Source organism: Triticum urartu, chromosome 4A (genome assembly GCF_056163025.1).
Source record: "Triticum urartu cultivar PI428250 chromosome 4A, HENAU_Tu73, whole genome shotgun sequence".
In the NCBI taxonomy this organism is placed as follows: Eukaryota; Viridiplantae; Streptophyta; class Magnoliopsida; order Poales; family Poaceae; genus Triticum; species Triticum urartu.
Genome location: NC_141876.1, coordinates 449,331,715 through 449,346,838, shown reverse-complemented (window position 1 = coordinate 449,346,838; position 15,124 = coordinate 449,331,715).

The following is a 15,124-nucleotide window of genomic DNA, read 5'->3' as shown; positions in this document are numbered from 1 at the left end:
CGGAACTGACCATCCAATGGATGAATGCCTTCATCAATAACAGCAGTTTTCTTGCCCTTCTCATTAGATGAGGAAATAAGTCATCATGTTGCATGCTAGTATCATCAGATTTATATGTTCATGCCATGATCACATTGTTCTAGCGATATTATGTTCATGTTGTTCATGCCATGTTTTTCTGATGATCTCATGATAATTCTTGCTTAATCTATAATTGCCATGCTATTGTTTGTCTTGAATGCTTCTGGTTATTGTGAGCTTGCAAGTACATTCAATGTACTGACCTGGCGTGTCATGCCGGTTTGCAGGTCGTGCCTGGATTGCTTGCTTGTTTGGTGTGGTTCCTGTGTGCGCGAGCTAGGATAAACTTTCCAGCCAGAGTCCCCGCGGATTGGTGTCCATCATCGCCGTTCGTTGGTCCGTTGCCAGTAGTTGTTCCGCTGCTTCGAGTTGATATGCTGCTTGTATAGAGCAACCATGGTTGACGTAGTGTCGTCGTACCGATGTTATTCATTGTAATATCAGAACCCTTGTATTCATCTTCGTGTTGTAATAGAGAGCTGGTTTGTTCTATACTAAGCAGTGCTGTATTCCAGAAGACTTCACCTCGATCTCTGGCTGGAATATGGGGCGTTCCGGTTTTCTCTGAGCCGGGGTGCCACAATGGTGTTCCTGTCAACTACCATGATTTCTTGACGAGGACTCTGGCAAATGTTGCACTCTCACCTTTTGAGTTGAAGCCTTACGCTCCTTGGATTATGAGATTCCTCAGATCAAGGTCTTCAATCCACTACATGGCTGACTTTCAAAATCATCTCAGTTAATTGTCGCCCATTGATGTCTTCAAACGACCTATTTCCTCATCTAATGAGAAGGGCCAGACAACTACTGTTATTGATGAAGGCATTCGTCCATTGGATGGTCAGTTCTGCAAAGCTGCATCTTAGTCCACCAATGATGACTCTGCCACTCATGCATGTGCCGCCAATGCTTCAAAGAAAAATCCTCAAGGCACAGCTCCAAGGGTGATGACTGATCGTGAACTTCTCCTTAGTCTTCACCAGAAGGTTGATCGCAACCATAAGTGGGTAAATAGACAGTTTGGTTCAATTCTTCAGAACATGACTGTCGGTGTCAAAACCGGCGGATCTCGGGTAGGGGGTCCCGAACTGTGCGTCTAAGGTTAATGGTAACAGGAGGCAGGGGACACAATGTTTACCCAGGTTCGAGCCCTCTCAATGGAGGTAATACCCTACTTCCTGCTTGATTGATCTTGATGATATGAGTATTACAAGAGTTGATCTACCACGAGATCGTAGAGGCTAAACCCTAGAAGCATAGTGTGACCTTCTAAACATTGATCCTTCCAGCAATCACAACCACGACCAATACCTGGCCTCAAACGGTGATCCTTCCAGCGATCACCACCAACTTATCTCATCCTCTAACCGGGGTTGCTATTTAGCACATTATTATTATTACTGTCGACTCATAGTGTGACCGACATGAACTGGGCCCTACGATGATAGGGCCCAGCAAGAAAGTAAGCACTAGCCAAGAATCATTACCGAACAACGATAACCATGTTTTAAACAAGCAAATATTTAATAAATATTCAAGTTGAAAACCATGGCTACTGCATGACTATCATGCAAGTGGGTATTGTGGCTTTCTTGGGATGACGGAGACTCCGGGAAGAAGTGCGGTGAAACCGCGGAACAAAACGTAGGACGGTTCTCTCTCAGAGGGGCTGATTAGAGTCAAGGGCAAAATAGTCATTTTCACTATGAGGCCACCTAGTGAAAATGTTACCAAAATATAGACATCAACGATACAAAGAAGTGAGCGCTGGTTTCACCTCGATCGGAGTTACGGTTGAAAAGTTGTGAGGAGTTGAAGATCAGGCACCAATTTGTGAATATTTCTTCACAAACAGGTCCCTGGCGAGGAAAAACAGAACACGCCTTCGTCCAGAATACATTTTCTGTGAAAGAAAACGTATTTTCGGCCGCAATAGATATGCAATACGCTTTCTCAGAACGAAAACGTATTTCTAGAAAATATGTCTCCACTTATCCACGTGGACCAAGGAACGAGAGGCTTACAGGTGGGGTCCAGGCACAGAGGGAGGGGCCAGGCTCGGTCGTCTCCTTCCTCCTGCTCCTGTGCTCCCATGCGATACAAAGGAGGAGCAGCGGAGGAAGCGCCGAGGGGGCCGGCCAGTTCCGGCCGTCTCTGGCCGAGCCGAGGGCACCGGCGGGACCGGGGCGGCGAGGGGGTCCCGTTCAGAGGGAGCATGACCGCCGGGGAGGAGAGGGGTGGAGGGGAGAGGTGGCGCCAAGAGGAGGACCGGGACGGGAGGGCGGTGGTGCTCTCCAGCGAAGCACACACTCCTGCGAGGGGGCAAGTGGGTGGGGCGGCTGAGTGGAACGAGGGGGAGATAGAGGATGTGGAGGGTAGGCGAGAGGAGGCTCGGGTTGGCCAGAATCATGTCGAGGCCGACACGGCCATGGTGGACAGAGGCGAACTCCATCGAGATGGGGCAATTCTAGAGAGAAAATGAGGCAAGGGAGAGATGGTTGAGGTGCAGAGGGACTTGGGGCACGCTTATATAGCCGAGGGGAAGGCTCTAGAGCTCACAAGCGAGCTTGAGCAGTGCTCTAATGGAGGTCAGGGGCTGGGCATGGCACGGGCATTGTTCTAGCGGCGCATTGATGGCGAACCATGACGAAGCAGCGACGCAGGGTGATGCAGTCGAGCACGGGAGAGCTCCAGGACTTGAATGAAGGTCGAGACGAGGAGGGAGGAGACGAGAACAGTGGCCGGAACAAGCTAGAGCACGCGTTCAGCCATGACGCAAGCGTGATCACCACACGCACTGGCGCAAGCGGCGCTCTTTGGAGTGGCCTACCATGTCCAGTATATAGACCATCGCACCCTTAGACAAAATGAGGAAATAAATCGGTCCAGGGGCAAGGAATAGATTTGCACTTAGCTCCAAAGTAAATCAGTAAGAAGGTGTTTGTAACTTGTTGTGGCTAAACCAGCTAGGTAACGTGGTAAATAGTTTGTGTGGTGATGATCACATACTAAGGTTATGTTGATCACCAAAATTCAGACCAGGAGGAGGATTTTAGATGAGGGTTGCTGTAGAAAGTGCCAAACTGGCCAGAATTAGGGATTTGGATGATACACTCACATACTTGATTTATGTCAGCTGAAATTTGGCATAGAGGGGTTATATGATGATATGAAGCTGCTGTAAAAGTTTCATGCCATTTGAAAATACCAAAGTGGCACTTGCTTCACAAAGCTTCATTCTAGGTAGAAAGTTGGAAAAATTACACAGGGCAATTGGATTAACCAATAGAGGTAAAACTTGGTGGAGGGAGTTGAAATAGGTAGAATCATGTCCTGGTTAAGTTTCAGCTCAATTGAAGCAATATAAAATATAGTTGCTTCACAATTTGAAAATCTGACCACAAAATATGATTTGGATCTGGGCTCACATAGATGAGTTACATGAGCTCATATTTGGTGGAGAGTCAATATTCGATAATATAAAGGTCCTTGCAAAATTTCAACTCATTTGGATATGCATAGATTGTACTTCCTTCACAATCACTTCCCTCAGACAGGAACTTAAAAAAATTGCTCAGGAATATTTACTAGGAAAATTGAGTTGAATTTTGCCATGAGGAAATTATTTGTACAGGAAAAGATGCCCAAGAAGTTTGGGTTCAAATGGGCAAAGATAAATAGCACTTGCTCCACAATGTGCCATTTAGGACAGAATAGGAAATGAATTTATTGAGCATGATGGGAAACATGGCCAATGATATATTTGCCATATTTGAGGAAGATATTACCCAAACAATTTATGAGATTTATTTGGGAATTTTAGGAGTGACAGAAATATAGGTTGCTTCACAACCTAGGGTTTTAAGGGTTATTCCTTTATCAGAAAAGGAATACTCCCAATAAAATGACAATTGGGTTAGGTCAAGGATGGAAATGACATGATCTTGTGATGATGCAGAGGGTGACAAGCCACTATAAAACCTAGGAAGACATGATCTTCCCATGTTTCAGAACCACATAGCCACGGAAAAGCAAAACAAAACAAGAAATCCCAGAAAAATCAAAGGAAGAAGAAAAGGGCAAAAATCCAGGCTGTTACAAACCTTCCCCCCGTAAAGAAATCTCGTCCTCGAGATTTGGTTGTTCAGGGTTAAATAGTCTTTCTGGCTTGAAGAAACTGTTTCCAACTCAGGTTTCTTTTATTCATCCTTATATAATATTTCCACTTTATTGGATCTAACTGACTGTCTTATCTGGGGTGGTTTGCTTCGCCATATCTGACATTCTGACAGGACGTACCATCATATGTTCCTGTTTATACTGACTCAAATTTTCTTTGGCTGAGCCGGCATCCGAAATATTATTTGCACAGACATACTTGTCCTTCTTGATATTGATCCTTGATAGAAATGTTATTCTAGTATCGAGTGCCGAGAATATTCCACGGAGTTGGGGAACATATCTCCCCGTGGAACAAAGAATATCTTCTATCCAGACATCGGATTCGTTGAATATAGACATGCCTTCTAGTTCCAAAACAGTGATGTAGATCATATCTGTTTTTGCTAACGAATGCTGACATCTTGCATGAGTTTCTGACTTATCTTGACTGGCTTCACAGTCTTGAGTATCCAAGTTGTACCAAAGGTTTGACTGTCGCTTGTCGTGACTGATTGAAAAATGCACCATCTCCTGATGATAAGATTTGCAGACTTGACTGGCAGTGATCTTGGCAAAGAATCCCAACCACACAGGCTATTCTTTTAATTGCTTCCCCTATGCGAGAGATAACAATCCTCAAAGTATGTGTTTTCACATTGATTCTTCATTTTTGCCAGTATCTCCTTGGGAATAACAGTCTGTGCGATGCTCCATCGCGGGTGTTGAGGTCAATATATTGAGCTATCCATGAGTCTGACCAGACAGACTCAGGTATTCAATGCGGAAAGTTCTGAGCATACTGTGGACTGAGCTGGTTGCCTCACTATGAGGTCCTTACCACAATGGAGTATACCTCTTAGGTGGATCTTTGCTTAGGTTTGCCGTGGAATAAGACGGACTGGGCATCCACATTTTTCACATAATAACCGGCATACCTGTATTGTTGGTCTTATTCTTTCATTATTACTTTCTTCATCTAGATCCTCAACCAAAAGATCGGGGCCTTATATATATCCTTGATTATTTTCGCGGCCCTGAATACTGTTACATACAATATCTGGCACTCATACCTTGGTCTGGTGCATGTTTTGAGCCTCGGTATATTTATCTGGCTCACGTGTGGTTATACAAATCTCAATACTATTGTTGATTATGCGGGACAGTGACAGGGTTAATAACAGCATATTGTTGGATGTACGGGACTGATCTTGACAATCACTGCCAAGATTATTGTCTCAATGTTCTATTTCCTTCAAGACTTGTTGATTATGACATCACCCACTGGTTTTTGTTTCTTGAATAACCGGTGAGGTTGTCGGATGTGTACCGTGAATTCTTCCTTGCGCGAGAGACTTTCATGGACTTGGCAGCATACTGAATGAACTAATATCTAATTCTCGATGCATACCTCTAACCGATTTTTGTTTTCAGACCAATTGTTGCAGATCTATCACTTGGAAGACATTGCCATATGCTGACAATTCATAATTTAATGTCTTGTACTAGTGACGTACAGAAGAATATATACTTGGCAGCTTGCGTTTGGGAAACCATCGGGATATCGTGTTGAGGAAGACTGGATGGCTTATGCTCGAAGCCTTCGGTGGATATCTTCTTGAGGAAAAAATGGGGTATCGTACGTCATAATCTCCCCCCCTTAAAAACTTTGCTAGGGAAGACTCGATACCTTATGCCAGAAGTTTTTGTAGTATTTTATCGAGAAGACTGAATATCTTGTATGGGAATCCATTCATTCCCTACCGATGCAGACTGGGAACCTTATCTTTGTACACTTCGTCAATAAATTGTGGAGAAGGACAGAACTGATTTTCTGGCTGAATGGAATGACATATATATATATATATTTGTCAGTCCGGCAGCTGATTATTTATATGACAAGGATTGTCCGACTGTCCTTGCTGAATTCATTGTGCATGGGGACTGACTCTAGGTGTCGCAATATTTTTGCCTTACAGCAGATTCAATCATTGTGCACAGCCCATACCTTTGACTTGAAATGCACGGTTGATCCAATTTTGTCCTCTTTCTGATTTAATATTTGCTGCGATAAAGTGTATCTCTGACAGGTACATGTTGCTGAAAGGTCTGATCAGAATACAATTTGTATCCGGACGGATGTCTCCAATGCTGTCAGCTGAAAATCTCATTGCTTTTAACTGAATTCCTTGGTGTATATCTGTACTGCTTTCGGCTCCTTATGATCCGGTGTTGGTCGAGGAATAATTTCCATAAGGGGGTAACACCAAGGATTCAAAACAAAGAAGCACGAGAAAACGATTTATTGCAACAAAGCAAACAACAAACAAGCTACAAGGCTGCTCAACACAGGCACACACAAGCATGATGCTACAGCAGATGCACAAACACTACACAAAGGATTACATCCTACGCTTGAGCCAACGCTTGCGAACTAACAAGGAAGCTAAGGGAGTACCGAGTGGAACTGCTGACTCTGAAACTCCGGATGGACGAGGTGAAGGAGTTGGTGAAGCTGGCGGAGACTGAGGTAAAGCGACACCAAGCAATCTCCTGGCTCGAATGGCGTCTCGGACTAACTCAGAAATAAGAAGACACTCGGTCGTCATGTAACGAGACATGGAGAGGATAGCCGGGTCATCTTGAGGGTTGACGGAGGGAAATTGGATTCTCCTAGGATTCTCGACGATGGTGGGTTAATATTGATAAGCACGGTTCTCTCGCACTATGCTCTCTTGATGACGAAGACCGGTGACTCCTGCCATTCCGGCAAGCTGAACGGCATGCTTAGGAGTAGCGCCGTAACCACCATGGAAACTGTAGGTGCGCTTACCTACAGGAATCGGGTCTGACAGATAAACATGAGCAACGTATTCCCGAATTCTTCCTCCAGCAGAAAACTGGAATACTTGATAATGAGGTGGATCTCCGAGGGGATAAATACTACGCCACATGTCGCCAAGGAAGGCGGCAAAGCTGAGAGGTGCATGAGTGGGACTGAACTCAAAAGGAACAGCACCGGGAGCTAAGGGAAGGACACTGAACTCATGGAAGTTGACCACCATCTATGCATGAAACAGGAGTTAATGGTGACCGAAATAAGACTATATGCAGCAAACAAATCACTACAAAAAAAGACACATCCGTGACATTTTGGGCCGAACGAAATTTTTTTCTGTCATACATATGACACTTCTATGACGATAGTTGTGACAAAACCCGGTATCATCATAGATGTGGTGGGCTCCTACTTCTATGACAAAAAATCATGACAGAAAATGGGCTTTTCGTCCTGGGCGGGCCGGAGACGCAGCTACATGACATTCTTTGGGCCGTCCATGACGGAAAAAACTGTGGTAGAAGTTTGGGCAAGGAAAATTTCAGGGAGTTCCCGGTTACGGTGGGAGGTCGGGGGCCGAGCGATGCGCGTTTCTCTCGTACACGTACGCGTGTGTGTGCGAGGCGTTGGCTCTAACTGAACCCGAGCGAGGCGTTGGGCTCTAACTGAACCTGAGCGATTGCACTGCAGGCTACGCGTTACTTAACCCGAGCGATCGATCGATGGCTATTAACTGAACCCGATCGAGCGATTCCTTCGCTACTGCTGCTAACTGAAGCCGATCGATGCTGTCTCTCGATGAACAGTGAGCGTTGCAGGGGGGGGGGGCGTTGGATGAACAGTTCCTGGTGGGGGTGGATGAACAGGACCCCGTGGTATTGCCTCTGGATGAACAGGACCCCGATCGATCGAGTCGGTTGGGGCTGTATGAACAGGACCCCGTGGAGGGCTGGATGAATAGGACCACCCCGTGGAGGGCAGGATGAACAGTAGACGGTGGAGGGAAGGATGAACAGTAGCCCGTGGAGGGGTGGTTGAACAGGAGCCCGTGGAGAGGGCTGGTTGAACAGTAGCCGGTGGAGTAGCGCGTGGTGGAGGCTGGATGAACAGGAGCCCGTGGATGAACAGTCGCAGGTGGAGGCTGGAGAAGGTCGACGGTGGATGAATAGTAGCTCGTGGAGGCTGGAGGGGGTCGACCGTGGAGATGAACAGTATCCCGTGGAATCCCGTTTTGCGGTACGCCACACCCCTCCCGATGAACAGAACCCCCGTTTCGACCGTAGCGCTCCAACACAAGTCCGTTTCCTCCGTTTTGCGGTATGCCACACCCCTCCCGATGAACAGGACCCCTGTTTCGACCGTAGGAGGTCCGTTTCGTCCGTTTTGCGGTACGCCACACCCCACCCGATGAACAAGACCCCCGTTTCAATCGTAGGAGGTCTGTTTCCTCCATTTTGCGGTACACCAGACCCCTCCCGATGAACAGGATCCCATTTCGAACGTGGCCGGTCGAACACAAGGTCGTTTCCTCCGTTCTGCGGTACGCCAGGCCTCGTTTCCATCGCCTGTTCGGTCAAGCCCTCCCGATGAGCATGACGCATTCCGTTGCCTCCCCATGAATAGGACGCATTCCGTTGCCTCCCCATGAACATGACGCATTCCGTTGCCTCCCCATGAACACGACAACGACGCTGTTTCTCTGTTCCGACCCAGCCATGTACATGAGCCCTGGCCGTACGTATGCGTGAGTAGGCGTTCGAGACCCCGCCCATATGTACACATACGTGGCCGTATTTTCTTTCTTGCACCCTGGCCGCTGGCCGCTCTAGTATGACACGTGCGCGCCTCTACTATGACACGTGCGCGTCTCTACATCGACCAGAATGACAACGCTACGTACGCTTCAACCAGGTGGGTCCTGACTGTCAGGCACTTCCTTGCCTGCGAAGATGTAGCTGGTCAGGGGGCGAATCGTTTTTTTGCCCGGACGCACTTCCTTGCATGCGAAGATGTAGCTGGTGGGTCCCAGCAGTCAGGGGGAAATGTTTTTTCGCAAAATACAGTGGCCCGTCCGGTGGGTCCCAACTGTGAGGTGGAGGAATCATTATTTTCTGCATAATAAGGAGGCACTTCCTTGCTGCGGTCGTGGGCCTAGCTGTCAGCCTCTCCACGTACAGTCCACGTCCGATGGAAGTCGTTCCTTCACCACGTTGACCACGCCGCGCCGAGAGCACCAGGGCGGTGGACGACGGCGAGGCCTAGGAAGGGGACGACACGGAGGCAGGGAAGACTCGGCAGTTGTTTCCCACGCGGAGGGGAGTACAACTGTACGAGGGTTTACTTGTTCGTCTGCCGTCGCCGGAGAATAATAGCAGGTGTGGGTGAGTAGAGGGATGGCTAGGCCAGCGATGGGAGTACGGTCGGGCGGTGAGGCCTGTGCGGCAGCACAGCCGGCCCCGAGGAGGAGGGAGCAGGCAGTCCCGCCGGCGCTTGTTTGAGCAGCTGGAGCAGGAAGAGCAGAGATTGAAGAAGCACGACGACCCTTGGATGGACATCCAATAGTCATTGCTTGTGCGTCAACCTTTTTTTAGGAAAGCCTCAAATTTGTGGAAAACAGCATACATCCCATCTTCCATTATTTCTAATAATTTACAGCCCATTTGCTAATTCTTAAGAATTTCTGGAGCCCATATTCTTTTTGTTAGCATTACAGCCCATATTGTGGCAACGGTTAAAAAATTATACGAAATTTCACATATTTTGGTGCGGTCCGAACTGTTTTTAATCCCGAAATTTTAACTCACATTCAAACTGATTTTAAAAATAAATGTATATCAATATAAAATCCAACAAATTCTCCACGCATAAAAATTAATGTAATTTAAAATCTTGAAATGAAAAAAAAGATATTTCAAACTAATTGCCGGTTTGATGTGTTTTAAAAATGTACAACCCATTTCTCATTACTGATGGGCCATTTTCTCGGCCAGCCGAATGAAAGCTCTCCTCGTCTTGAAAGATTTGCAACCCAACAGGCCTGACAAAGCGACTTACTTGGCAAATCACAAAAAAACTGGGTTGTGGTCGTGGACCCAGCTGTGAGCCTCTCCACGTATAGTACTCTTCCAATGGAAGTCGTTCCTTGACCACGTTGACCACGCCGCGCGGAGAGCACCACGGCGGTGGACGACGGCGAGGCCTAGGAAGGGGACGACGCGGCAGTGGAATCCCGCGCGGAGAGGACTACAAGGGTTCACTGGTTCGGCTGCGGTGTGAGGCTGCCGTCGCCGCAGGGCCCAGCCAGCGGTGGGAATAGTAGGGGGCAGTGAGGCCTCTACGGCAGCACAGCCGACCACAGGAGGCAGGAGCATGCGGCATGACCTGCGCTGCTTTGGGCAGCTGGAGCAAGAAGACCAGAGGTTGAAGAAGCACTACGGCCGTTGGATGGACATCGTACGGTCACTGGAGCTAGAATCGTTCATATTGACTAAGTTGACAAAGCCCTTCGTCCCCGTCAACTTAGTAGGCCCACAAGTCAACCTCCCAACAAGGTGGGTCCCAGCTAGCCGGGGGAGTATTCATTTTTTTGTGCGTAATAAGGAGGCACTTCCGGTGGGTCCGAGCTGACAGCGGGGGGAACGTTTTTTTTGCGAAATACGGTGGCCGGTCCGGTGGGTCCCAGCAGTCAGGGGAAACGATTTTTTTCGCAAAATACTGGTGGCCTGTCTGGTGGGTCCCCGCTGTCAGGTGGAGGAATAATTATTTTTCGCGTAATAAGGAGGCACTTCCTTGCGGCTGCCGTGGACCCAGCTATCAGCCTCTCCACGTACAGTACTCTTCCGATGGAAGTCGGTCGTTGACCACATTGACCACGCCGCGCCGAGAGCACCACGGCGGTGGACGACGGCGAGGCCTAGGATGGGGACAACGCGGAGCTGTGCAAGACGCGGCAGTGGATGCCCACGCGGAGAGGAGTACGAGCGTTCACTGGTTCGGCTGCGGTGTGAGGCTGCCGTCGCTGTAGAATAACAGGGGGTGTGGGTGAGTGGAGAGATGGCCTGGCCAGTGGTGGGAGTAGTATCTTGGCGGTGAGGCCTCCGCGGTAGCACAGCCGGCCACGGGAGGCAGGAGCAGGCGGCATGACCGGCACTGCTTTGGGCGGCTGGAGCAAGAAGACCAGAGGTTTAAGAAGTACTATTGCCGTTGGATGGACATCATACGGTCACTGGAGTATTGCCTAAGTTGACAAAGCTCTTCGTCCCTGTCAACTTAGTAGGCCCACAAGTTAGCCCAACAATATGGTGGGTCCCAGCTAGCAGGGGGGTATTCATTTTTTGGGTGTAATAAGGAGGAACTTCCTTGCGTGCGAAGATATAGCTGGTGGGTCCGACCTGTCAGCGGGGGAAACGTTTTTTCGCGAAATATAGAGGACCTTCCTGTGGGTCCTAGCTGTCAGGTTTAGGAATCATTATTTTGCGCGTAATAAGGAGGCATTTCCTTGCGTGTGGCCGTGGACCCCAGCTGTCAGCCTCTCCACGTACAGTCCACTTCCGATGGATGTCGTTCATTGACCACATTGACCAGGCCGCGCCGAGAGCACCAGGGCGGTGGACGACGGCGAGGCCTAGGAAGGGAACGACACGGAGCCAGGGAATACTCGGCAGTTGTTTCCCACGCGGAGGAGTACGAAGGTTTACTGGTTTGTCTACCGTCGCCGGAGAATAACAGCATGTGTGGGTGAGTAGAGGGATGGCTAGGCCTGCGCGGCAGCATAGCCGACCACGAGAAAAGGGAGCAGACAGTCCCGCCGGCGCTTGTTTGAGCGGCTTGAGCATGAAGAGCAGAGATTGAAGAAGCACGACAGCCGTTGGATGGACATCCAACAGTCACTGCTCTCGTGTGTTGACTAAGTTGACAGGGTGTTGCGTGTGCGTCAACCTTTTTTATGAAAGCATACGCGTCAACCTGTAGTAGGCGCACAAGTCAGCCTCAAATCTGTGTAAAACAGCATACATCTCATCTGCCATTATTTCTAATAATGTACAGCCCATTTGCTAATTCTTAAGAATTTTTTTGGAGCGCATCTTCTTTTTGTTAGCATCACACCCCATATTGTGGCCACGATTAAAAAGTATACGAAATTTTGCATATTTTGGTGCGGTCAACTGTTTTTAATCCAGAAATATCGATTCACATTTAAACTATTTTGAAAAATAATTTATATAAATATAAAATCCAAATAATTGTCCATGCATAAAAATCAATGGAATTTAAGATCTTGTAATGAAAAAAAATTGAAACTAATTCCTGGTTTGATGTGTTTTAAAAATGTACAGCCCATTTCTGGGCAAACCGAATGAAACTCTCCTCGTCTTGAAAGATTTGCAGCCCAGCAGGGCCGATAAAGCAAGTAGGCCTTTTTTGGGTATTTCTTAAAAAAATAGAACTAGGCTAGCCATTTTCAGCAAGAAAAAAACACAACTGGGTTCATGATGTGGTAAACATAAAAAAACCTAGCTAGATGGGCCACAGCCCTCGCACAGCCCCGTTGTTACCCTGATCCGTCGCTAAAACTAGTATAAATAACAACTACTTGTTCCTCAAAAAAAACTGCGCGACTTGCTGGGTCCCTGGTGTCAGCCGCTCGTAGTGTAATTCTCTCATTTATTGACTATGTTGACAATGGCGTGAGACCCAGATGTCCAACCATTAGGAGGAACCATATTTTTGGGCTTGTACTATAGAGGCACTTGCTTGCGTACTGCCATGACGCTAGTGGGTCCCTACTGTCATCCTCTCCATGTACAGTCATCTCCTTGTTCCTCTCAGTTGTTGACGACATTGACAATGCAAGAGGGCGGCGCACCGCGCATGGCGAGCGAACCAAGGCCGCAAGGCGGAGGACGAGGCGAGGCCTCGGACAAAATGAGCAGGAGCCGTTGAAGATGCGCCGGTCCAGTCGCAGGTGGAGGGGAGTACGAGGGTTGACTGGTTCGGGCGCGGGTGCATGTTGGGGCTGCCGTCGCCAGAGAATAACAGGACGTGTGGGGGAATAGAGGGAGGGACTAGCCAACGTTGGAGGGTACATACGGTAGGGCGGCGGAGGCGCAGCCAGCCATGGGAGGCGGGAGCAGGCGGAGCCGATGGGGTGGTTTGGTTTGGGGATTGGAGGAAGAAGACAAGAGATAGAAGATACACGACAGATGTTGGATGTCAATCCAACGGCTGGTAGGCATAATCGTTTGTTGACTGGCTAGTAAGTCGACACCACCTTGGATAGGCTATTTCCTCGCGGGTCCCAAATGTCAGAATCCAAATCTGTCATAGTCATGCAGCCTTTCCTATGAAAATTTACAACCCATTTGATGTGCTAGCTCGAAATAAGTTTGTGGGTGCTGGTGGGGGCTAATCACTAGGCTTCTGTAATGCACAGTGAGCTCAAGCAGCTGGCGAGAGTGATGTTATTTCCCTTGGTTTGGATTTGTTACAATATTTCACTCTAAATTAAATGAATGGCAAGCCATTTGCCTTGTTTCAAAGAAAATATGACAGTCACAGCCGAGTTGAAAAGGGCAGGAACATCTAACTCTAGCTTACAAACTATACAAAAGCACAAGGGTTAATTTTCATCAGGTTTACAAAAAACCAAATTGAAAAGGGCAACAACATCTAACTCTAGCACTATTTTCGGAAGTCACAGTCAAATGGATCGGTCAGGTCCATAGAATGAACATCCTGGGTCGTAAAATTTACTGGATTATGACCACAATATGTTGTAAATAGAAGCCCGGGACGTTCAGAAGCTCTTTTGCCCACCTGAAACTCCTTTTTTTGCTCTTCGACATACCCATCCGTCAAAACCATGCTGCTGATAAACTTAAGCCTGATGGACAATAGTAACCTCGCATTCAGCGGGAAGAATGTGACAAATCTTGTGTTTGCACGGTTGGCTACATATCGTTCTAGCCTTATTGTCTTCAATCGAATCTCATGAGAAGTGAGAAAATCCTAATGCTTACGAATCCACCGATTGGTTATAACTTTCTTACCCCGTCCTGTTGCCTAAATAGACATGAAGATTGAAAACAGTTAAAGTCTAAAAGAAGAGTGTCGAAAGAGCAACAGCTGAATGGTTAATTCTAGTACACTATATGCGGTCTTCCAATGTGCGTGAAATCATCACCTTTATATACAACTTCTCTAGACATATAAAGCATTGCAGCAAGCCAATAATCTTGTTCAGATCAAAACTATTCATTTGGATATATAAGATCTTAACAGAATCCAGCACCATTGATAGGCCATCCATGGAGAAACTCTTCATTGAGCATAGAACCTAATATTAGTACAAAATGTGTACTCCAAGATGATGTATAAATTATGCGCGGAAATTTAAAATGCAGCTTATGGTTACAAGTGTAGATGATAATATAAAGTACCTGAAGAACTATGGAGCCAAACACCATATTGAAATGAGCACAGAGATCATGTATTACACCGAAGGTCTCCAGTTTAGGTGCAGAGAGGACGGTTATTTGCAACGGTGAATAACTAGAATCAAGGATCAACCTTTGAAGTGAAGGGGCATCTTGGATGATGAGCTGCCTTCCGTCAAAACAAATTCCAATTCTTACAAGGTTAGGCGACTTTATTTGGAGACAACCGATTCTAACTGTGAAAACAAGCACCAAGCACTCCAGCGCAGGGCAACTGGAGTGTATGATGCTGTGCAATGAGGCCTCCGATATATGAACCCGCACAAGTGAAAGTTTCTTGAGAAATGGGAGTCAAAGGTTTAGTACCAGATTGTCTGGTAGGTAGCACTTCGCAAAGATGGCGGTGTGGAGAGAGGACGGAAACCCCGAGATGGACATCGGTGCTGAGGGCACAAGTTCATGGCGTTCGGTATGTGGTATGTGATTTCCAGGGGAATAGTAGAACTCAAGCTACTGTAGTTCTATGAATTTAGGGGATTCCAGCTAGGCGTCCACCGTGCAGGGCATGGTATGCTTGCTTAGGTTGCATGACGGGATGTAGAGGCTTTGA